Consider the following 25,364-nt stretch of genomic DNA (forward strand, 5'->3'; position numbering starts at 1 on the left):
TACCATCTGTACAATCAATAGGCGTACAGAGGTTAGGCTAGGCAGGATTATCACGATGGAAAGATAATAAATGAAAAACACTCACTAATGTTGTAGACTCGCAATAAACTCCACAAAGAGCGATCTCCAGAAAGAGATCCTTCTTCAGTGGCAGTCAGCACTTAAATGGGGTCTAGGAGAGGTGGAGCCATGTTCCACCCCTTCCAGTAGCGCAGGTGAATTGCCTTCACCTGTGCTCCTGCAGCTGACTTATTGCTTGCCTCAGGTGGTCAATTAGAGGTTCAGACTGTGATCAACAGTTCCCATACACCATCATATACAGTGTCTATGAAGATTTAATAAGCCACAAGCATCAATCCCAGTTACAGGTTTATATGAAGTATGACACATTTATAGATTAAATGCAGATTTGGACATCATCTTCCAAAGGAAGTATTTCACTTCTTATTGGTCGATGATTTCAGTAGTCACATTAGACAGAAAGGATTTTGGCACCAAGTCTACCGCATCTACAAGCATCTCCCAAAAAGTAAGGACGCTGGATCATCCAGAAGGGAAAATTTGAAATTACCTCCTAAAAGAGTTAGGAGTCAATAACAGATAAGACAAAGTATTAGGGCAAAATGAGATGGTAATGAGTTTATGAGTGACCCACAGATTAATCCACAAGACAGGGAAGGGGGAAGAAGGGAAGCCAGCAGGCCAATTTCCCAGTCATTGGTTCTTTTGTCATGCAGCCTGGGAACTCAGGGAGCACATTTCCTTGCAGTATGGATTAGGTAGCCACCCACAGCCTGTCAGCACAATATAGAGAAGCAAGAATATGAAGGACAAGCTTTTGCATTTTATTTTAGGATAAGTGAAGTTTTATTTCTTTATTTACTATTGTCAATTTTGGATTTTGTAAATTAATATTTGGCTTCAACAAGATACTTCATTGTAAAATGGCTCCTGTTAAGAGAGTTTGCAGGAATGGTGACTAAAATCACAGCATTATATTTCAGCAGCTGTAATAATCCTTAAATGCACATTACCAGAGCCCTTTTGCAGCACCTATTTCCAGCTATGGAAAGGTGAGCAGCACAGTTTATATAGAAGCTAAGCTAGGCTCTGCATGGAAGAGGTACCTTTGGGCAACCTGCATTAGCAGAACACACAGAAAGGAAACAGCTGAAAAAGTTATCTTCTGGTTTGTTCTCTAAGTTTGCAATTGTCATAGCTTGTTAATAAAAGCATTCAGATTTTAATTAAGCTGAAAATGTTGCCTGGATGGTGCATTTCAGGCACACAGAACTTGCTGCAGAATGTGGCTTCTTAATTCTGCATACATAAGATCCTTATTAAATGTCACAAGTGTAAGCAGAGTTTGGAGATCAGGCAAACAGGTCATATGTCCAGGTTTTTACTTACCTCAAAACCAATTGGACCAGCAGAAATTCTAATTGTGACTTGAATTGAAAAAGATTTTATACTGTATTAATTCATCCTTCGCTAAGATTTTAACAAAATCTAGAAAATAACATTCCTGAAAAGAGCAAGAAGGAGAGAATCAGAAGCCCCTCTGTGAAACTGTTAAATTTACACAACAGTACTTCTGTTCAGGTGAGAGGAAAAGCAGAAGAACAGTAACTTTACATATATTTGGTTTTCACAGCCTGGTAGAACTGCCAGGAGAAATTCCTAGCAGTCACAATGCTGACCATAGCTGAGACACAGCAAGCTTTTAGTTACATGCTTATCCCCTGAGTCACACTCCATGGCCATCTTTCACCTTACTGTCTTTCCCCAGTCTACATCCTTATAAAGAGAGAAGCAGTACTTGAGTATATCATCAGTATCAGCATGACATTAAGAGGATCAGTCCCAGGCTCATTGTGTACCACCTTCCTCTCCCAGATCAGTGCAAGTCATCTTTCATTTTCTCTGGGCACCCTTCATTTAATGTGGTATAAAAAGAAAATTACAGCTTACAGAAGTACTGTATCAGAGTTATCAGAATGAGCGTGCATGGGTGAAGACATGAGCAAATAGATAAAATATTTTGCTTTTTTCTGCTTATTTTTTAAAAAATATCAGTGCCGATAACATAGCAGCCAGGATATTAGAAGCCAACGTCTAGAATACCATCTTAATGCAAGAAAAAAAAAAAAAAAAAACAAAGCAAGAAATAATATTTTTGAAGTCAAGCAGGGCAGTTAGTGACTTGAAGCAAGTTGTAATATTTACAAATGAGCACAGGTCAAGAGCTTATATAACCCATCTTTGAATTAGAGAGCTGAAGATGCACAGCTGGGCACAGTGCAGGCTTGTAGCAGGAGCAGCCTCTTCCCAGCTGCACTGGTTTATTTCTGCCAAAAGCAGTTCTCATATTCCTCCACAAGCTGCAACAATGCAAGTTACAGGTTATGAATTGTACAAGGTAACATTTACTGGTAGCACACGCCATGTTCCGTTTCTTTAAACACAATTTCTGTAATACCTTACAATAAACAATAGACTTTTCTTTAACCAATTAAAAAGACGGAAACATTTTAATGACAGTAGAGATGAGCACCTCATTACCAAATCAGTGTGGATAGCTCCTGTTTAGAAGGCAGCTTGTTGGAGCCAGGCTGTGCTCTGTGCTTTGAGAGATCCTGCTTACAGACAGCATTCCTTCCTTTAAGTAGCGGTAACTTTCTCGTCTGCCTTAAGCAATTCTTTGGGATGTCACACATCAAAACACAGCTTTTCTTCATTCATCCTAATAGGTAGAAAAGAGTTCAGAGTTTTTAGGTTCAGAGGCTGATGTAGTCTTGTTTTGACCTTTCTCAACATGCAGAATGCCCTGCAGTGCTCTGCACTGGAGTGTGGAGAGCACAGCAGAATCCCCATCAATCTCATGAGGAGAAGCAGCACATCTGAGATGCTCCACAGCTTAACAGCACAGTCCCGATATCTTAAAATCTGGTGTTGCAGCCCATTTGCTGCAATGGTAAGTGCCTCAATAACTGCAGTTAGCCTTGCAGAATGTTCAGCAGCAGCTCTGTGTTTCTCAATGCTGCCAGCTCTCAGTTTACTGGCAGCGTTTAATGTATTTTAATTTAAAGCAAGCAGTAATAACAGTATACCTTAACCAAATTCTGCTTGAAACAAGAAAGTCATTGCCATCGCTATGGCGTGTAGTGTTTTTTCTATCTGTTGCTATCTCCACTTGAGATGCACAATTTGCCAGAGTGACAGATAGCTTTTCACTTTCCAGCTTACATGGCCAGCAGCTCCATGCTTCCCTGGGGTTAGAAACTTCAACTAATGCTGGATGCTAAATCTACACAATAGATCATAGTAATACTTTGGTTTTATTTATAATGCTGTTCTTTCTTCTCCTTGCACTTGGCAGAGGTACATATCCTTACTGTCATTTTGTAGATGAAGGAGTTGAGACAGGATAAGCTGTTGTGACTGGCCCACTGTCACATCACCAGGGTTTGGAAGATCAGAGCTTGTCGCTCAAACTTCTCAAAGTCAAAATCAAAATAATGACAAAACACATTTTCTTCCGACTCAGTGGGAGCTTTTTCACTGACCTGCCACTTGATATGACAAACCTCGAATAAGTCAGAAGAATAAGAAATGAGAAGGTAAATGAAGAGTATATAAAGTGAAGTAAAATGTGAATAAGAAACAAAAAGCATCTGTAGATTTACAAATGAGATTAAAGACCTCTAGGAAAAGTAGCACATCATCTGTTTTAGACAACTCCTGCCATCCAAATGAGGTGTCATGCACTGTTTCACTCCTCAGCTGCTGTTGCCCTCTTGTCCAAACAGTGAAGAGCTGCACAATCCTTTCCCTCATCTACCAGGTTATGAAAAATATTGCCCATTATGGCAAAGGCACATTTGGCTGGATGATAAGACTTATACAGGTCCTAGTTACACCACCATCTGCATCAATGCACAGCATTTTTGCCAGGAACAAAGAGGGCAGCAACTCACAAGCAAAAATCAGTTGTTCTGGAAGACCCCAAAGTGGCAGTTTCCCTGCCTTTCGAAAGTTAGGAGCATGAGTTCTCTGTACTATAAGTAGAAGTTTTTAAAAAAGGTGGGGGTAAGGAAGAACCATAATCTAAGTTTTACATCTTATGTTAGATGATTTTGTATTAGCTATAGAGTGCAAAAACACAACTGAAAAAATCTGAGCTTGCTGCTTGTTCTGCAATCACATTAATCACTTTTATTTACACACGAGCAGCTTACAGTTAGCTATGCTTCGTCTGCGGCACACTGTCCATTGGGACAATAAATATTTGGGGATCTCTGCACATTTTCTTACTTTTAAGGAAACCCAGATGCAAGCAAAGGGGAGAGAATGTAAACCCCAGAGAGCCAGCCAGTCTCAGTCAAGTGCCAGCTAAGCAGCCTGTGGTGCTGCTGGGCTGCTCTGCTTTATGCCACCCAGCAAGGAGCGCAGGACCTGACAACATAGCCCACCCCTGGGCTGACCAACTAGCTGAATTGCTCTCCCAGCAGGGTTCAGATGTCATAACCACAGATATTATTGCTAAATAGTCAGCAAAACTCCATTTGCAGTGCAAAGTATCTGACAGTTAGTACTTTGGAGCTGTATATTGCTTGAATGGAAACCAAAATTACTCTATATGATAAAGTTAATGGTGTACAGTTTGTAAGTTAGTTATAACAACACCTCAAGCATTTCTACAAAACTTAATTTAATATTCCAACTCATTAAAAATCTTATTACAGAAACCACTTACAGGCTTTATAAACACATTTTTATATTATTAGGGAAGGATCTTAATAAAGAACAATTTGAATGCAGAAATGCACATGCAGAGTAAATTGCTTATAGTAAAACTAGCTAAACGAAATTTGCTGTCAGCAAGCTTCCTGACTAGTTTCTTCATCTGCTTTATAAATGTGCAATGTTTCAGTGTATCTAGACCTTTTCTAATAGAAAGGATGTACCAAAGAATTCCAACAACTGAGGTAATGGTGCAAACAATGCCCTGTGAGCCAAAATATCCCAGAGCAGTCATTGATGAGCACTTGGAGTTGATTATGACAATGAATGCAGCTCCCATCCCTAGAAATTTCTCTCTCTCAAGATGTAACAATTATTTAATAGTAAAAATTAAAAATTATATTGAATCTTTAGACAAATCTCAACAGTGTCTCTCATAGAAAACATAGTGTTGATCTACTTGCAATAGTATTTGTTATGTGTAACTACTGTTTTATTATATTTGCTGGTTATCATCATACTGTGACACCTCATGGTGATGTACCAGCAAACTTAATCATTAAAAGAATTACCTGAAAACAAGTATATTTCATCTACATAATGGTTTTCTAAACTAAAGCAATAGACTGATAGTGACTTAATGGTTGATTTGCAATCAGAATAAGAACCAATACCATTTTACATTATCTGTTTTCTTCACGAGCATTGCTGTTGTTGATTTTCATATTATGCAAATTTCAGAAACCTGTAAGATTTGACTCTTCTGTCGCAGATATTTTTATTCTTATGTTTTGAATTTTGTGCACTCACAGCCTCAAATAAGCATAATTTCAAATCTCTGTAAATAACATAATTTGTTGTTTTCAGTATCACTTAAAACATTAATCTGCAGATCCCTATCTTAATGAATTAGTAGTGTTTTCTATGTACAAAATAAATAGAAAAGGTCAGCCTATTATCCAAAAAACTACTATGAAGTGAGAGAATTAATTTTGTTTTTCTCCTGAAACTGCACGCAATCACAGAGGTTCATATGGGTGAAGTATTATTAAGTTCTATTCACTGACACATACCACAAAATACAAAAAAAGAGCTAAGAAGTGCAGGTCACTCAAATTTCTCCCACATGCAATCAGGTTGTTTAAAAAACAGGCTTTTCAGACATTTTGACGGCAGACCTGTAGCTGTAGTTAATCCTCCATTTATCCGTGCTCCTCTCTACAGGGGTGCACTTGCAAGCCTGCTGGAGCCAAGTCCCACTCCTCTAGATCTGCAGAGAGCACAAGCCCCCTCAGTGAGGCAGGTTCAAAGTGGCAGCTGTGGGAAGGTCACCTGAGCCAGAGAGGCGGAGAAGGAGAGCCTGCTTCTGCTCATCTCTTATAGTGGCAGGAAGGGGCAGAAGGGATGGAAAAGAGTGGGGCTTCTGGGAAGTGGGTCAGGGATAGAAAAGACAGTGGGTTATGTAGTTATAATATGCCATTAATTATGAAAACGCTGAACAAGGAAGCAAGATTCGCTAGAGAGAATATAGGGAGGAGCCAACCATGGCCATGTGTACAACAGCCACGGCCATCTGCATTCGTACTCTCTTTACCTTCCTCCATTTTCAAAACCCAGTGCTCACCAGCAGGCTGTGGGTGTACAGAGCTTTGTCTGTTCTGACTGCCTCATGTGCATCTGGCCCCATTCTTCCCTTCCAGCCTGGAAGTGCCTGAGGTCTTCACTCACATCACCAATAGTGAGTCCACACCCAAAGCAAAATTCATAATTTGTAATTCATAGCTTTTTTCCTTACTACCACGCGTGAGGATGAGGGATCAACAGAGGTGGCCGCCTTGTCTCTTACCTGCCTGCCTTATCTCATACCTGCAAGTCCTTCAGTCAGGATCCCTCTCTCATCTCAGGAGATCGAAAAACTGCAGATGTTACAGCTGACTTCTGGAGGTTTTCTGCAGAGAGAAAAGGTAGCTGCTGCAATGAAGAGTGATGTGAGGACATGGCCAAGCTCTGTGGGGGTTTCTGCTGCCCTCAAGCTATCATTGCTTTGCAGTTTAACCCCACAGGTGGCTCAGAACCACACAGTCATTCCCTCACTCCTCGTCTTCACAGTGGGATGGAGCAGAGAACTGAAAACAGCGTAGAACTTGTGGGATAAAACTGTTTGCTGAGATAGAGAAAAAGAAAAGGATAATAGTTATAACTATATATATGTGCTTATATATATATAATGTATATATATATCCTGTCAAGTATATGTATATATATATACTTGTCTGTAACAAGTGATGCACAAACAATGGCTCACCACCCAACAGCTGATGGCCGGCATGCCCCTTGAGCAGTGAAGAGAGTGAAATGAGCTTCCATTCCATTTAAAATTCCTTTCTCATGATGTCATATGGTATGGAATATCTTTTCGGCCAGTCTAAGTCAACTGTCCTAATTCTGTTCCCAACAGCTCCTTGAGCCCTTCGCTGGGAGAGGCCTTGGCTCTGTACAGCATTGCTTAACAGCAGCTATAAATATCAGTGTGTTATCAACATTGTTTTTCTCCTAGAACTGGAACATAGCATCATACCAGACACTATGAAGAAAACAATTTAATTCCAGCTGAAGTTAAGACACATTGTCACTTCACACTAACCCAAACACCCCAAAAAAGCATTTCTACAGTATTTAATTGCACTTCATGCCTGGCTGTGCGTTACACAGTCTCTAAGGTGTAAAGAAATCCAGTCATGTTTAGCTGTGTTCTCTCCTTGGCCTTTCTAAGCTCTCCTGATCCATAGCAATCTAAACTTGAGGGATGATGAGCTGCCACTTGGATATGGCAGTAACCACATGAAACCTTTTCCTTGTGAGAGACTCTTTCTGCCCAGGACATGGGCAATCCTACAGATGGTCCCTGCCATGTCGGCTGCACACCACCTGGTGCTTGAGATTCCTTGCAGACCTTCCTGAGGAGCACTTGTAGATTGCAGGTTTGAAGTCTAGCAGGGGTGGCTTTACACCATCATGCCTGTAACCCCCTACTCCAGAGGAAAGGAAGGGGAGAGGTCTTGCTCTAGAACAAATTTGACTGTACTGTTTTCCTGGGATTTTCATTTTTATTTTGTAATGTGTTCTGTTATTTCTTTTTTAAACAAATTTGGGAAGTGAGTATGATATTTCACAGACCTATGTCATTTCACCATCCTCTAGCACATTTCCTTATCACCCTTTCATTTATTGCAGGAGTAGGTCTCGCATCTACAAGTATAGAAGACTTTAAAAGAATGGATTTTTTTTCTCTTTTCAATATCTATTCTATTGATGCTGCCCTTGTGGGCTTTGTACCTCACTCCCAATGCAAATGTCATCATCAAGTAAAAATAAACTTTAAGACTACCTAAAAGTATACCTAACAAAGTAGCTTTGTTTGCCTTAAGCAATTTAATATAGCTTCAGCATAAAAGTTTGCCCACATGTGGATGAAAAAGCTTTGGAGCATCTGTATGCACTCCCGATCTGACTTTTCTCTCCTTTGGGCCCATGGGCTAAAGTGATTTAAAGGTGCCTGATCATCTTTTAAGTACATAGCCCACAAAGTTCAGCTGGAGCTTTATGATTAAATCCCAGCTCAAAAGCCAGAAAGCTGAAGAGGCAGCACTAAGCCTACAACCAATGTGCCTTTAGCAGTTCCTTTGTGTGGCATCTCTAGATGCAAAATCTAAGAAAAAATGGTTGAAAAAATGTGGTTATAATGTAATTATAAACACAGTCCTCCGATTCTGTAAATGCCTGATGTTTCATTAAAATAGCAGCTATTCATTCATTATCAGGACTTATCAATGTGAAGCAGAAGAAGAATGAAATGGTTTTTTTTTCAAGACATAGATGTTATTTTATCTCAGGTAAATGCCAGCAAGTTTTGAGGCAGGATCCTGAACGTTTCTACTGCTTCTGCTGTGCTATCACATAAGTTGTCGTGATCCCGGTTCTTACTGTGACAACACCAACAAAACATGCTTTATGTCGATTCTTAAGAGCTCCATAGTAAGGTGCTATTCACTGCTAATGCATTTTGTTTCATACAAATACAGAAAGAACATGTGATAGGTCACAATGTATCACCTTGTTATTTTTAGTCCAGGTACATACTTTACCTTGTTCATTGCTACAGGGGCTCCACAGCTGATTCAGGGCCGTGATAGCAACTCAAATCAAGTTAGAAAAAGAACATTAGCATTACATTCTGTACAAACAATGAACCAGAAAGCTCAGATTCGATTTGGGGATGAGAGAAGGCTGGAGATGCTTCACCTGCTCTTAATAATGTCATAACTGCTACACAACCAGATATGTTAGATAAGGATTTCCTGGTTTAATGGTGAGCATAAATACAGAAGACCAATGCTCTGCCAATGCAAAATTATACAGCTCCGTTGAAATAATGGAGCTAAAATGATCCAGCAGAGTATCTGGAGACAGTTAAGGATTCTGTTTTCATGAAACTTGGCAGGACTACTCAAATCAGTGAGATGAGAAAGAGCGGGCAAGTAAGCAGAAAACATTTTACCTGGCAAAATTCAAAGCTTCCTTTTCTGGGCTTTCTGAAAAGCAAAGCATGGACAGGTGGGCTCTGTTTACAACTCTTTTAGCTCAACCATTTAAGCAGGCAACCAGTAGCCCTATGGTTATTGCATCCTGTTTTGTCAGTCGCTTTTTTCTTTTGTGACACTGATGTATTAAATATTGGGCTTTGAGTTTTATTTCTTTCTTACTATCTATAATCCAACCAAATGAGTCTCTCTAGCTGCCTTTAAAGCAGAGTAAATCTTCTTTCCTAAATCATTAGTAAACAAATCCTTAATGTTCGTTCTCAGATCCAATCTAGAAGATATTTTATGTGACCACAAACAAATCACTGTCAATAGAAAAAATAGATGTTACGTCACAAAATACCTTTAAGCATATCTCAATAGAAAAAGTGTACATGAGCATCAAATTTTTTTGGAACTAGAAAGAAATCCTAGCACACAATCCTACCATCCAGTCAATGTAACTTATTCTAGATATGTGGATGAAATGATATGCTAGGGAGACTATAATGTATAAATAACAATTACCACATTTCTCCTCAAAATCATGTTAATTCTCAGGAAGTCAGGCATATTTCTTGATCAAGCCTCTGTTCTAGAAAAAAAAAGAAAATAGATGCAAAGTATAATAAATGGTAATGAATAACTTAAAGTCCTGCTTTGCATATCCATAATGCTCTAGTTCTAAAGATTTCAGATCACGCTTCATAAACTTTAATTGAGCTGCCTGTATCCCTATGACATAGGAAAAGATTATTTCCTGTGTTTTATAGCTAGATGATAGCAGAGAGAAATGCAGAGGCAAATCCTGCCCTCCAGCAAAGGGCCATGGAGAGTCTCCTCATTGCCTTCCCAGTACAGTGATTCTCTGCAGGTGGTGCCCTGAATTATTTTACAGGTACAGAACAAGAAGAGGATGCTCCAGCTGCCATGCCAAGGAGCCAGGCTGTTCCCCAAGGCATCCTAAGGAAGCAAGCAGGATCCGTATGAAGCAGGGGAGGAGTTCTGTCCTGAGCTGCCATGGGCAGCATACATGCAGTGCTGGCAGCTACCTCAGGACCTCCCAGGCTGAAGGTTGGGATTTTGCCCCCTGATCCTCCATGTGCATTACCAGGCATCACGCTAGCAGTTGCTCATGCACCCCTGGCAATTTAAAAAAATCACATTTCCATTATATTCTAAGCTCTTCACAACATAAACAAATTAAATTAATTCTACTATCTCTTGAAATTATAATTTCTGGGATGAACCAAAAAAAACAGATTTCTTTCATATTGCTTCGCATTTCATACGTCTTGAGTGGTTTCAGAGACTGTAGCATAAGCACAAGCAAACAACAAGTTCACAGTCTTCCAGTTTTCTATCTTAACTCATTACTAGCATTGCTCTTACTATTTTATTTGTTCTCATCTTAGCCTTGTCTCATCTCCTGGTGAACTACAGCCCTGTTCCAGAGCTCTCATTCATCCTACACATGTAGAAGTGCACAGATATCACAGAATCACAGAAATGTAGGGGCTGGAAGGGACTCTGGAGATCATCTAGTCCAATGCCCTGCTAAAGCAGGTTACACAGGAAAGTGTCCAGATGGGTCTTAAATATCTCCGGAGCAGGAGACTCCAGAACCTCTCTGGGCAGCCTATTCCAGTACTCTGTCATGGTAAAGTTCTTCCTTGAAGTTCTTCATCATATGTGAAATACAAACATTGCAAGCAAAGAAGTCCTGTATGAAAAAAAAAAAAAAAAAAAAGAATTAGGGACACAGCCACCTGCTGATAGTGTAACAATTTAAACACGTGTGAAATTCAAATAGAAACCCACTGTAAATAAGTGGAATGATTGGCTTAGTGCTGTTCTGATGGTCGCACTGCTCACTGCTGTCTCAGACACCATTGTAAGCAAGTTCCCATTTACCAGCAACCTTGTCATTGCAGGGAGGACAGGGCAAGGCTTTGTATGAAACAGGGTGCTTGACTCATTTACAATTCACATTTCAATACCACATCAGCTGAACTGAGCACTGTACAAACAAAAGGATGAACTTCCACCATTGGATGCCTAAAAGTGGCCTTAAAGAAACAAGTAACAGCTTTGCTGCAATAATAGTGCTTTTCTATTTAAGTCAAGGCATAAGTCTCAAACAGTATAATCAGAAGTAACAAGACATGACAAACAGCAGGACAGAAAGCATTTTGCTGGGAAAAATGGGCAAAATTTGATTAGTAGCAATTTCCAAGACACGTGACTGGCTGTAGTTTTAGCTGCCTACTAAATTAACATTGTTGTTACTTCTTCACAAATGATTTGGGTTTTTTTCTGAATCAAAATTGGTGGAGCAACATTCACGCTTCTCCAGCAAGGGCTTCTGCTTCCTTTTGGTTAAGCCATGAAGAAACACAAGGTGCTGCCAACACCACCAGGAAGACACCTGCCTTTCCTTGCTGCCCACAAAACCAATTGCATTGCAAGCATCTCCTCATCAGCAGACAAGCACTCAAAAGTTACTTGTAGACTGTTCTCAGGCACAGGTGACCGTAGCATTCCCTGCTATTCCCACCACACCAAGCCCTACATTGTACCAGAAACCCCATGACATGAGGCAGCAGGGAGCTTGCAGGCAGCACTGGCTGCAGACTGCAGCATTGCTACCTGTTAGCATAACACTGCACTCGGGCAGGCATTGATACCTGGAGATGCTGCATCAGGGATGACGATACTGAATTTTGGGGGAGCACTGCCACTACAGAAATAGCAGCAACACATCGTATTTTTGTGCAGCACAGTTATACTCAGTAGCATCCCCAAATTGCTGTGTGACAGCTGTGGTCCAGCCTCCACACACTAAGGTCATTTAGAAAAGGCTCCTGAATGTGCATAAAATTACAGTGTCTGCACATTGCTAAGAAAGAATAACGTTAAAGCTGGCTTGCTTAGGATTCCTGCTTAGCTATTTATTCTGCCATTACGGGAGATCAATATCCCTTCAAATGGAAGGTTTTTATGAATGACTGCAGTAACACTTTAGCTCCAAAGAAATTACATAGAATTCCAACCTGTCCTGAATTCTCTGGAGTACCCCAAGGTCACATCCTGTCAGACCTGAGCAATATCTTTGACTGAATCTCTCTGGGAAAGGAGAAGGCAGGGCAGCAGGTCAGGTGCAATCTTGTGTTGCTCCTGTTTGTTATGGCAATAGACTTCTTAACCTGGGGAAATGGCTTTTGTTGTTCCTGCCGATCTCTGTTTTCTCAGCACTGCACACTAAGCAGCAGAACAGATGAACTCTTAAGAAACAAAGATATTTTTTTAATGCAAATGCTTCTAGTAACACAGAATAAGGAAATATAGAAAATATAGGCTACATAAGTAGAATTGTTTTGACACAAAGAATAGTTCTGTAAGACTTTCCATAAGGCAGCTGCAGCTCTGTGAAGTCAGCAGAATTGTAAAATGACAACATCCAATGTTTATTGTTTATAATTAGTGATTTCTCTCCCCATTTCAGCTTCAGTGTCATATTACTGCATAGAAGGCCAGCACAATTATCCTCATTTATAGATATCTGGAAAACTATATTCTCCAGATATTGTAGTTCAAAGTCATTGTGTGTCTATGTATATTTAAAGATAGCTATGTTATGAGTGGGATAGGTGCAATTTAAAAATAAAGCCCTCCTGTGAAGGTATAACTGAATTTTTAATAGAAAGTTTCCAGTACTTCATAAAGAATGGATTCTTCAGCTTTTCAGTGCCATGAAATAAAGGACTGAGCATGCCCCTTTCTGATGTGTGTGAGTTCTCATTGCGTGTAGGAGGCCAGGCTGATCTGATGGCTAAAGAAGGCACTTGAAGGAACACTTGGGCACCTCTGCCTCCATTCTAGAGAGCAAAGAGCTTGGGAGGTGCAAACTGGTTTGTTTACTTGTATACACCTTTCTGCTTTTGCAGACATTATCTTTTCAATTCACAATGCTTCTAAACCTAAAATTTAAATACTACCTATGAAATGAAATGGCCAGGAGAAATGCTTTGCTCCTGAACAAGAACTTTCATTTCAATGAAAACAAGATGTCTTCTTATGTTAAAAGAATAGAAAGATCAAAAGCAGAAGGCGCGCCATGCTGTGAGAAGTAATTTCATAGCATAGCTAACAAATAAAGAAAAAAGTCAAACACTTTTCCACAGTAATATCAAAACAAGATGACTTTTTTCTTGTTGTTACTGTCATGTTTTTAGCCATAAAGTACTATTTGGTTTTCTTTTCTGCTGTCTCCAGGTTCTGCCTATCAGGAACTCTCCCTGTCTCAACAGTGAAGGCAGCCCAGACCCACTGAGCAGAGAACGGCAGCTGCCGCTCACCACTGTGCATGGCTGTGCTCCATATTCTTGTGCTAGGTTAGACAACATCTGAGATGGTGTGTGATGAGAGGGCATGATCTTGTGACAGATAGATCATTATCACAGAGGCTAATTACCCTTTGCTGATTCCTGGACAATGAGATTAGCATCAGTGAGGCTGGGGAAATCTATCAAGAACAGAAAGAGACACAGGAGACAAACAATGGAAATTAAATCCCTCAGCTAAGCAGAGCAGTGAGACACTTTCTGAGGTAGATTATTCCCTCTCCCTCCCCGCTGCTCACACAGATGGGGAGGAGAGGTATTGATCAAGAGCAGCTCTTTAGACAACACAGAGTGCTGTAGCCAAGGTGTCAGAGCAGCTGCTGCTCGCTGGGTTGAGTCACACAGCACCCACAGACCACACCACCAGGGCCAGGACAGCAGCGTCACCTGGAACAGACCTGAACTGCAGTAGCACCAAAATGACCAGGTCTGCTTCCAGGGGCTGTGCTGTGCCATCAGCAACAGCTTTTGGCTCCTGACTCCAGAAGGATCTGAGTATATACCTCTAAGGATAACACCTGAATGTATGGGCATATCATTAAGATAGATGAAGTGGTGTTCCTCAGGGGTTGGTATTGGGGTCCATCCTGCTTAATATCTTTATTGATTAGGATGATTTGGATGAGGGAATTGAGTGCACTCTAAGTAAGCTGGCAAACGACACAAAGTTGGGAGGAAGTGTCGATCTGCCTGAGGGTAGGAAGGCCCTACAGAGGGACCTGGACAGGCTGGATCAATGGGCTGAGGCCAATGGGATAAAGTTCAACAAGACCAAGTGCTGAGTCCTGTACTTTGGTCACAAAAGCCCCATGCAAAGCTACAGGCTTGAGGCAGAGTGTCCGAAAAGCTGTACAGAGGAGAAGAATCTGGCATTGCTGGCTTGCAGTGCCCTCAGGTAGCCAAAAAGTTTTGTATCAGGAACAGTGTTGTCAGCAGGAGCAGAGAGGTGATCATCCTCCTGCACTCAGCTTTTGTGAGGCCACACCTTGAGTACTGTGTTCAGTTTTGGGACCCTCACTACAAGACATTGAGGCCCTGAAGCATGTTCAGAGGAGGGCAACAAATCTGGTGAGGGGACTGGATCATAAGTCTTATGGGGAATAGCTGAGGGAACTGGGATTTTTTAGTCTGGAGATGAGAAGGCTCGTAGGAGATCTTATTACCTTCTATAGCTACCTGAAAGGCAATTGTGGCAAGGTGGGGGTCAGCCTCTTCTCCCAGGTAACAGAGATAAGACAAGAGGCAATGGCCTCAAGTTGCATCAGAGGAGATTCAAGTTGGATGTTAGGAAGAGTTTATTCTCAGAAAGAGAGGTCAGGCATTGGAACGGGCTGTCCAGGGAAGTGGTGGAGTCACTATCCCTGGAGGTGTTTAAGGAAATGTTAGATGTGGTACTTAGAGACATGATTTAGTGGGCAATATTGGTGATAGGCAGACGGTTAGACTAGATGATCTTAGGGGTCTTTTCCAACCTTAATGATTCTATGAATAGAGTGACGTGTTTAAAAACACCTGGCAGTGATAAACTTTACTTGTAATCAGGTCAATAGGATTTCTATCTACATACCTTAAATGGACTCAAATTAGATCAGTGATGAAGTACTTTTGTAAATCAGACGTGTATGGTGGGTGGGCTGGTACAGCATATTCCTCTTCTGCAACAGCTTAAGGACATTTCCTCCCATTCTGTACAGCATGAAAACAAAGACACTGTTATTAGCATTTAGAAAAACAAGTTAGTTGTGTATATAGAAGCACAAACATGTGAAAAGTTCATAATAGTTTACAAAATTACATATATGTATATTTCAAATGCAATTATTTATTCAATCTTTCTCAGTTTTCCTTGCCCAAGTAGCAAAATGCACACCTGCAAAGCCCTCCTTCAGGAGAGTGGGCCATGTGCACGTCTATTGATCACTGAGCACTCCCAAACCCTGGTCCCAGCAGCATCCCTGTTAACGCTGCACCACAAATCCAACGGAAATTGAGAAAAAGCATCAGAAGCAGGCAGTGTATGAAAAGATTAGACACACAAGTGTGTGTTGAATATGCATGCACAATTGCATGCTTAATTTGCACACCCAATTATTGCCATTGTACTTAAAATTGAATAATTACCCATGAAAATAACTGATTATGGTTATTTACTTACATAATTACTCGATTTGCACATACAATCATGGTAATTAGGCACACAAATTAGTCATCACACAATTGCATGCCTAACCTTATTAAGAAACAGAATCTATGTATTTATTTTTAATTGCATTTGTCCAATCCCGTTGTACTCTAACTGTGGTTGAGGCTGCCTGTAGGGCATGCAGCAAACACCGATCTCAGGTCCCAGCCCCGTAACCCCAGTGCTGCACTCATGCATGGGACACTGCAGGAGTGGCATGAGAAGGAGACAAAGCAAGAAATGTGTGTCAGAATCAATCCAAGCAGAACACTGCTTTGAAGAGTTTACTTTCAATTCAAGAGTGAGGTAAATGAAAATAATTATTTCAACCATTTGTGAGGGGGAAATGGAAAGTAATATAGGAGAAACAGCACTTTAATGATGCTTTTCAGCTTTCAATCTGTAAAAACTCATACGTAATGTATAATCAGTCAGCATAACTTTTCTGAAAATCCAGGGTAACTATCACCTTCATTTCATAGGCAAAATCAGCAAAGAATGGAGATGTTAAACACTCGAACCTTCATCAATCCTCTGACACTCCCAGAAATAAAATCCAATTTCATCTCCCAGATTTGTGATTTCACTTATTAGTCTAAATGTCTTCCTCTTGTAGATGTCCTGTCTCCAGGTGCAGCAGGTGAAGATACCTTTATTAACTTTCCTATAAATCACATTTTGCTAGGAAACATAATAAAAGCCTGGGGAATTAGTCAATAAAATACTGCTGCTTCTCTATCACTTAATAAATGACTGGGTCCTGTGGTTGGAACTTGGTATGCTCTCTAATTAAAAAGAACAAATATGAGAGAAACACTGGCAACTTGAAATATTGAGCTGTTTCATGTTTTTTACTGGAGCCGCCTTCAGTACAATTCACTTATAATTGGGCCAAGTGGACAAGAAAAAAAAAAATTAGCAGAACAGTTTAAACTGAGTATACTACTACATAGAGAGAATCATGCATAAAAGACCTGTGAATTTCCCTGCATAAATCACCAAAAGCCCTACTGTGCATGTGTGTATAATCTATATTTTTTCCATTTTTGAGTTAACACCACAGTAGTTAATACTGGAAGAAATATAGGGGTTAAAACATTTTGTCCCGAATGTATCTTTTTTGTTGTTGTTGTTAATTATGTGCCTTAATTTAGTTCTTCCTTAATGCAGTTTAGAATGAATTGTATTTCTTGTAATTGCTTTATTATTACTTGACATTAGACCTTATGTTAAGCAATCAAAACGGTACGGCAGGATGAAAAGGAGGAAAGATCATCAAGATACAGTGAAGATGAGTTTGCATCTCTAAAGCAATCACAGAGTGCTCAACTGCCAGAAATGTTATGGGATTAACATTACACTTTCTCTAGATTGCATTCTATCAAAGAAAAGCAGAAAGCAAGCCCTGAGCGAGCAACTATTTGTTTTCTGTTGGCTCGCTACAAAGTTTTGCTGTGAGCAATGGCATCTCCTGGCACCCACCATTGCCCCATGCTGCTGCAGTGCCTGCGCGGATGTGTGGTGGGTCAGGAGCAGCACAGCATGCCCAGGTGGAATGTCCTCAGAAGCCAATAGCAAAAATGCTTTAATAAAAGTGCTTAACGCCCTGATACAAAGGCTCACTTCCAAATCCCTGACAATATTAGTAGATCTAGGTGTCAAAATATGCCAGAAAAATATAGTGCCTTCGCAACACAGGCCTGTTGGTATTTTATGACAGTAAGAACCTTAAGACTCCTCTATCTTAAATCCTAAGGAAAGCCTTTTAATAGGAGTAACTCAGGACTTCTAAAGCAAATGTTAACACCTCTTGCTAGTTTAATTCTTTCGCAAGGCTATTTTTATAAATCACAAGTAATTGATGGTTTATAATGTAATTGCAAGTGGTCTGAAGTTAAGATGTGAAAGAAAAACCCAACCCCTCTAGAGGTGTTTTAACTTCAAATCATTCATTTGGCAGCACGTGGTCCTGCTTCAGCCTGATGGTGTGCGGATCCAGCCTGCTGAGCAAGTGTAGGAGCTGTGCAGAAAAAACCTTACATATATAAGGCTAGCTATGGCTTTTTGTTCTTTTTTCTTTTCTTTTTTTTTTTCTTTTTTTTAATTAAAAATCTGTATATTTCATGCTGCTAAGGGGGTATTTGTTTAGTTGATGTAATACTTTCCATAATGATTTCTGATTACCAAAATGCATAGCACAAATGGTAATCAGTGCCCCTTTCAAAGCAAATGCTGATGCTGAGTACCTCCTATGAGTTTAATCACAGTGTGCGATTCACACCGTAATGTGTTATAATTGCCCCCTGCAAAGTTGGTCCTGTTTCATTTTAATATCACCGGACTAAATACTGAAACTCGACGTGAGTTCCTTAAATGCTGCATTCTTCATTGACAATTTTACATACATAATTAAGGCTACCCTGAGAAAGGTGAGGAGTTTTTAAGAACTGCCTTGGCTTTTAATAGCTTTAAAATCAGTCGTGGCACTTTTAAAAGTTCGCTCTGTTGGACACTTTGCCTTGGGATCCAGCCTGATTGCCGTCTCCTTCTGACAATTTCACCTGAACTGTTGACAAGAGTAAGATGTGCAGGAAGGCAACAGAAAGCTTTGCCCTTTGTTACTTCCTGGCACTGGCAAGTTTAACCACACACCTCCATACACAGCGATTCTCCTACGTACATCCCTCTGCACGGATACAAGGAGATAACTCTTGCTCTACTTAAAAAACTGTGCTCAAAGGACACAAAAATGAAGCTACAAAAAAGCACAGGGCGGGTTTTACTTTGAGCCGAAGATGTGGAAGAGCAGCAGAATGTGAGCATGCACCTTGCTGCATGTCAGAGCACATGCAGGGCACCTCTTGCAGCTGTGACACAGGGTGCTGTTTGCACGGTCATCACAGACATTAAATCCTTCACTAGAAATACCTCTCCATGGAAACAGAGCTCTTTTGGGCCAATTGTCACCTATCTGCCAGCTAATACCGGGGTTTTTATGGCTGACATACACACTATTCAAAATATTTGAGCACACTCAAAGCATTTCCTGCTGGTCAAAGCACGCAATGACCCACCCATCTGCCTGCCCCCAGCAAGGGAAGTGCTGGGAATGCCCCAGCCATGCCACAACCCAAGGGGTGACACAAGCCCTGGCCACTCTCCTGCCTCCTGTGACAATATATCACATACTTCTCTCCTCTGTGTCCCTGTCCTCTAACTACTTCTCCTTAGCTCCTTATTCTGTAATGCCGAGCAACCAAAAAGTGCAGTTGGAAGCAAAAAATTAAATATGCCAACACTCTGCTGAGGCTTGGACTGGTGATAACTCTACGTGCACTGAGCCTGTTTATCCCAGACAGAAAGTTCCTTCTCACCTTGTTCTCTTTTCTCCCTGTTGTTAATCTGGGCTTTTGTTACAAAACAGAACAAAAAGAAAGAAAAAGAAAAGCCAAACTTTTGCGACTGAACATCGAGCTCCAAACCATTGCAATCAATTGATGCTGCCTTTAAAAGCCTTTACCAATGTCAAAAGCAGCAACAGAAAATAACCTCTGCAGCTCAATGAGCAGGAAACGAGATATCCATCCATCTTGAATGTTAAAAATTAATCTCAAATGTGAAACACTGTGTACCTTTTAACCTTTCATGAGAGATACAAGCAACAGTACCACAAAGAGGATGTAGCCTCACCTAAGCCCCAAGCCATCCTGGCTGTGCTGAGTGCCGTGGTTCAGCTGCAGCACAGCCAGCTCGGGGACCCACCATTCCACTCCCTTCTCATCAAGCACCAGGAATTCAAGATTTTCTTTTTTTCAGCAGAAGGCACTTCCTCCTTCCAGGTGTGCTTGCGATGGAGGCAGTCTGAAAGGCCACGAGCAGCACACCACAAATACGCAAGCAAAATATGCAGAAGGAACTCTTACTGAGTACTGACTCACAAAGCTTTCATTTCTGAAGCCTCCAGCAGCCTGTACCCACACACAAACATGCCCATTTCCTACCTTAAGGCAGCATAAACTCAATATGCAGCTCTGCAATTTTCAAACCCAAGGACTATTCCAGATGCGAACTTCATAACAGATATTCCAAAGCTATTATAAGCATTGCCAGAGAGCATTCATGGTTGCAAAAGTAATTAAGGCAGAATTTCTTGGGCATATCTTGCCACTCTAAGATTATTCCCTGAACTGCATTGTTTGAGAGGGAAAATAAACAGGGAAAAAAAAAAGAAAAGAAAAGAAAAAAAAAAAGTGGTGTGAGCTGTAATTACTCAAAAGAAGCACAGATTAAAGCTACAGTAGTAAATTCCTTCACAGTTGAACTAAAGCGTTTAACACATTAAAACTCGAATTGCCAATTCTGCACCAAAGTGTAAATTTGTCAAGGAAGGATATGCAACAAGTTTTTGGGGTTGTGTTTCCTTTTCTCTTTATACATCACAGCGAGCACAGTTGTGATTTGGATCTATTACTTCTGAATATTGCATGAAGCTGACAAGCACTTGTCATTTAAAGACCACATGGAGGCATTTAGTTTTCCATTTAGACATAATAACACATTATGCAAATCAGCTTGCCAAGGAAAGCTGGAGGCTTACATGAAATAAACTGTCAAACACTAGTTGCTAATAAACGAACATTTCTTTATAGAGTGTCTTAATTTGGGCAACTGGAAAATAAGCATGGCTGCACGTATAAACAATCTTTCAATGTGAAATCCCACGGATGTTGTGCAACAGAAATCTTCACGGAAAATTAATACTCCTTGTCTTGAGAAAGTTAAACAGAGGGAACCTGCCCCACACCACAGGTGGGTTGGGGAATGGGCACGGGGACTCCAGGATTCAAACCCAAAGGCAGAGACCACAGAGCAGCAATAGGCCCAGCCTTTCAAGTGCTGATAGCTGGGTAGGCATCTGCTCAGAACAGCTTCTGCCAGCGTTCACCAGAATTAAAAAACTGCAGACCTCTTAAAAAAGAAACAGCATGTCAATGGATGTGCCAGGAGAAAAGGGTCTCAGGTCAGCAAGTGCTCAGCCCCTCTATAAGCATAGTGAGCTAAAAGAAGGCTTTACAATAACATTTACAAACAAGCAAAAGCAGAACAACAACTAAAAAAAAAACATAACTGGACAAACTAAAATACAGTATCAGTGATCATGCTCTACTTGTGCAAATTAAAAGCTGTATAGAGGATATTGATTTACCAATTCATTCTGTAAAAATAGCCTAATTGCTCTGTATCTTTAGTATGGCTTTGAAGGCCAATATATAATTCTAGTAGTTAATTTATTATGTCAGGCCTTGTTTCCATTTTTTAATAATGTTAGTGACACATAGTTGTTTTTAAATTGGCACTTTTTCATCCTTTAGGAAACTGTACCCTGAAGTAATATTCTGTCAGAAATCCGCTCTTAATTGGGCTAATCAAGTAGTATTTCCACTTTAGGAAGGAAGGATTATAGTCTCATTTACTGAGAAGTTCATATGACAGTTGCAGACATTTATATTTGAGGAGCTGGTTTGGGACCTGTCCAAATCTTTCTTTTTTGCCTCTTTTTAATTAATACTTCAGGCATACAGAATAGTTCCTTCTTTTTTGGAAACTGAATTGAAGGATTTGATTCACACTGGGCATTTTGCCATTAGGATGGAAAAAAAATTAAAAACCCAAGGAGGAATTCATGAAGTTTTTCTCAGAAGCTAACACAAAGTTTTTCTGGCATAAGGGAAATGTTGTTACCTGATCGGCTATACAACCATTCCCATACACAAATGAGGACCTGCTATTTCAAAATGAACTAAACTTACAGAGCTGTTGCATTTGTGATCCCAGCAACCTTCCCTGAATGACCAAAAGAATGTCATTTGAAACTCATTAGAAGTTATTTGAAACCAACAGAATGTAGACGTAATGGAAGAGCTCTTGCAAAGCTTCCCAATAGCTCCAAACATCATCTTTCATGAGTCTGTGCAGAACCTGCTGTACACTGACCTTTCAGGACACTGTAAGAGTCAAATTTAGTTCACGGGGAAACCTGTCAACTGCACTCTGTTTTGTTTTGTTTTGTTTTTTTAATTCGTACCTGCACTGTGAGAACATGGAGGCACCTGGTGGGCCATAAAGAAGATTCACCTCTTAGATGAAAGAAAGCGGTTCTTCACACAGAGAGCAGCAAGTGTCTGGAAGCTGCTGTCACAGGGGATTGTGGATGGACCGCATCTACAGAGGCAAGGAGCAGTAAAATGAATTAATGGGGAACAAGGTCCACAAACAGATAGATCAGAGCCTACACAGAAGATGGCAGCTCAGAAGAAAGATGCACAGCCAGAAATGTAAGCAAGCTGCCAACTCAAACAAAGCCTGATCTTCCAGCCTTCTCTGAGCCCCAGTACTGCTGCCTTGAGATGTTGCCCAGACATATCTGTGCCTGGCCGAGTCCCAGCATGCAGCAGGGGCAAAGCAGAAAATGTCAGAGTCAAGAGACTCCTGAAAGACCTTCACAGCACTGCCAGGACATCAGGGAGGAAAACAAAATGCATAACCAAAGTCAGCCTTCTTTCCTAATGTGTATTGCCTTGTTCATTTAGATCACATGACAGCTGGTTTCAGACAGCAGTCATCAGCTCCACTAGCCATAATCCTCAGCATTGTGTAAATACTGCAGAATTGCCACAGGCTTATATGCAGAAAAGCGCTAATGTTATCAACTCTGATCAATTAGCAGAAAGAGGATCCTAGCAGCAGGCTTGTTTTGGTGTCGTCTTAGCACTATTAAACAAAACCGGTTTTCAATTTGGGAATTAGCCAATACAACGTGGCACAAACCTGAACTATTGACTCTCATTGGAATGAGACAAGGGCACTGAGATGGAATTTTATTAGATTGTTATTTCCTTGCTCTCCTCTTGACATAGTCAATCTTTCTTGCAGGGTTTACATTAATAAATAATTACCTATGGCAAGAGAAGGGGATGCATAAAAGGCCATACAAGCGCTCTCATACAGCAGGCAGCCTTTTTAAAAACAAAGATAGAATTGAAAAGTTTCACTAATCCAAGACTTGTCATCTGCACTGCTGTCGAAATAACCCCTGAAGCACTGTGGAAAGGCACAGCAGAGCAGCGCAGAAAGCAAGAGTCGGTCGACTACGAGATGATACTGTCTACTATGAGGGCATTGCTTTGTAGCAAAGATTAAAGGAAGACTGCCTTTTCCTGAATGCTGTTGACTTATACAACTACCATTCAACAATTTTACTTTCTTTTTTTTTGTGGTCTGGCATGTATTATTAATGTACAGTCTTTTATATAATGTGTTAAATTCCTTTTGCGTTTAGCACTTACAAAACACACAGAGAGGGGAGAAAAATTGTCAGTGGTTTTCACAGTCTAAACAATAACAAAGTGCCTCCAGGATTCATTTTAATGAGAAACACCAATGTTGCACTGCGGAAGTCTTGAGATGGGCAACGCGTGCAAGGAGATTAATTATAATTTAGGAGGCAGGAAATATGTGGATTTTACAACACTGCTTGTAGAAAATAAATATTCTGTTAATCACTGCAAGACTTGCATTTCCTCAAAGGTGTCATTGATCTATAAATATATGTGCCGCATACATTTAGAATGAGCAGGAAAAGAAAGAGCCCTTCCTCTCTCTCCTCTTCAAAACTACAGGCCAGTGGATTTCTTGTAAGTAACCCTGGTCTTCTGATTTCTATTTCTGGGGGATTTTTTAGGTTTAGATTAGTGGAAGCTTGTCTGGATTTAACAGAGACTTCAGCACTGTGCAGCACGACAGCCGCCAGCCCCACGCACATCCACAGGACAGATTTATTACAGCAGCATGCCATGTAAGCGATGGCTTCAATCTGCGCTGCAATAGTCATTGACTTTCATGAAGACTTTATGGATGACCGCGTCCAAGGGCGTCTCCCAGTATCTTTTCTGGACTTCTAGGTGACATTTGCAAAGCACAGCCCTCTGCCTGCCCTCCTGCAGAATTTCCTGCTGCAGGAGGCACTCCCTGCCTCCAGAACACCCAGCTGGCAGCTGGCACACCGGTGTCTGCAGCCTCCCAAATGATAAGAGCTGGGAATTTGAACAATGTGGGGACTTGATTCATAACCTCACTGAGCATATTTGATAACTACAGTGTAATTTCTGCTTGTAATTCAGAGGAGGACTGCATTGTTTTACAAGATAAATGTATTAATCCCTATTCTTCTGTGGTGGGTATCTAGGAGATTAACTACATTGCTGAATGTGTGAATTTGTCTGTGACCAAAACCTGACATGAATACAAACCACATGAATGATTTCTCAGACTCTTTTGTTAGGGAATAATCTCTAGACAGATGTCCACGAACAGACAGTCCCATACTATATCACTTATCTGGAGTTTGTACAGCCAATAAAACTACTTGACCACCACTTGTGTGCTTTGTAACCACTGCATTGCCCTCTGTCCATCCTGAATTCGTGGCGTTCAAAGGAGCCAGTCTCACAGCCAGGCCTCCTGAGATGGCATGCTCCCGTTGAAATGGATTTGGTACAGTCCTTTGGACGAGATAGTTTGTTTAAGGTTGTACCTTGATAGCTTTCTACGGGAAAGCAGCTCTTGTGAAGTGGAAACATTCCCTATTTACCAGTCAAGAGAGCACAGGAACATACTACTTCTTTCCCATACTTCAAATCCCACCAATGCTACTGATCTCACTCTCTCACCAAGACCTTCCTCTCATCCCAGCACTGCAGCAGTGCCATTCCCACACCGTGTGACCATGTGGTGTTTGGAGCAGTAGGCTGCTTGCCGGCTGAGCCAGGCACATGGCAGCAGGGACATTGCTGCTCTACAGCAAGAGCATGGGTATAAACACAGCCACACTGCATGAGTTGCTGCACCAAGAAGAGCCCTGTGCCTCAGCGCCACCTCTTTGTGACCCAGCTATTGACACCAATTAGTTCATATTAACACCGATGAGAGTAGAGCTCTTCATGCTGCCCGCATACAGCATGTGGTGTCAGTGCTGAACAAGTGCTTTCAATATCCCAGCACTATACACAAGGTGACACAAAGTCTTTTTTTCCTGGAACCAGCAATATTTGATGCTAGTGCAGAGTCGTTAATTCTGTCTCAAATTATATTCTGCAGCTTCTGCACTTTTCACATACGCAGGCTGACTCTGGTTCATCTGAACAGATTAGTTACTTATAAACGTTCAGGTAATCCATGCAAATAGATTGCACTAAGGCTATTTATTACATCCTATTTTTTTCCCGCACCTGCTAGGGGTTCATTATTTGATTTCTCATTTTTAAACAAATTTTACAAGTAAGTCAAAAAAGTAAATAACAATATTCAATGCATGTTTAAGCTAAATTTTTGCATTTATGTTACACTTTGTGAAGCCTTTAGAAGAAATGAGCATTTCCCCCAAATCTTGGCAACTGA

At 40.8% G+C, this 25,364-nt stretch overlaps 1 long non-coding RNA gene across 2 annotated transcripts; it reads right to left on the minus strand.

Annotated features, from left to right (window-relative positions):
- Nucleotides 1–622: 622 nt before the first annotated feature.
- On the minus strand, nt 623–22,122 carry LOC104912268 (uncharacterized). 2 transcript variants are annotated; one of them, XR_014885239.1, is made up of 4 exons: nt 21,994–22,122; nt 15,294–15,412; nt 10,716–11,046; nt 623–9,918 (listed from the first exon to the last, which is right to left on the minus strand). It is a non-coding gene; the product is annotated as an uncharacterized LOC104912268 (long non-coding RNA). The 2 variants fall into 2 exon arrangements; XR_014885238.1 differs by having other exon boundaries at nt 623–11,046.
- Nucleotides 22,123–25,364: the final 3,242 nt, after the last annotated feature.

Source organism: Meleagris gallopavo, chromosome 10 (genome assembly GCF_905368555.1).
Source record: "Meleagris gallopavo chromosome 10, MGAL_WU_HG_1.1, whole genome shotgun sequence".
Taxonomy (NCBI): Eukaryota; Metazoa; Chordata; class Aves; order Galliformes; family Phasianidae; genus Meleagris; species Meleagris gallopavo.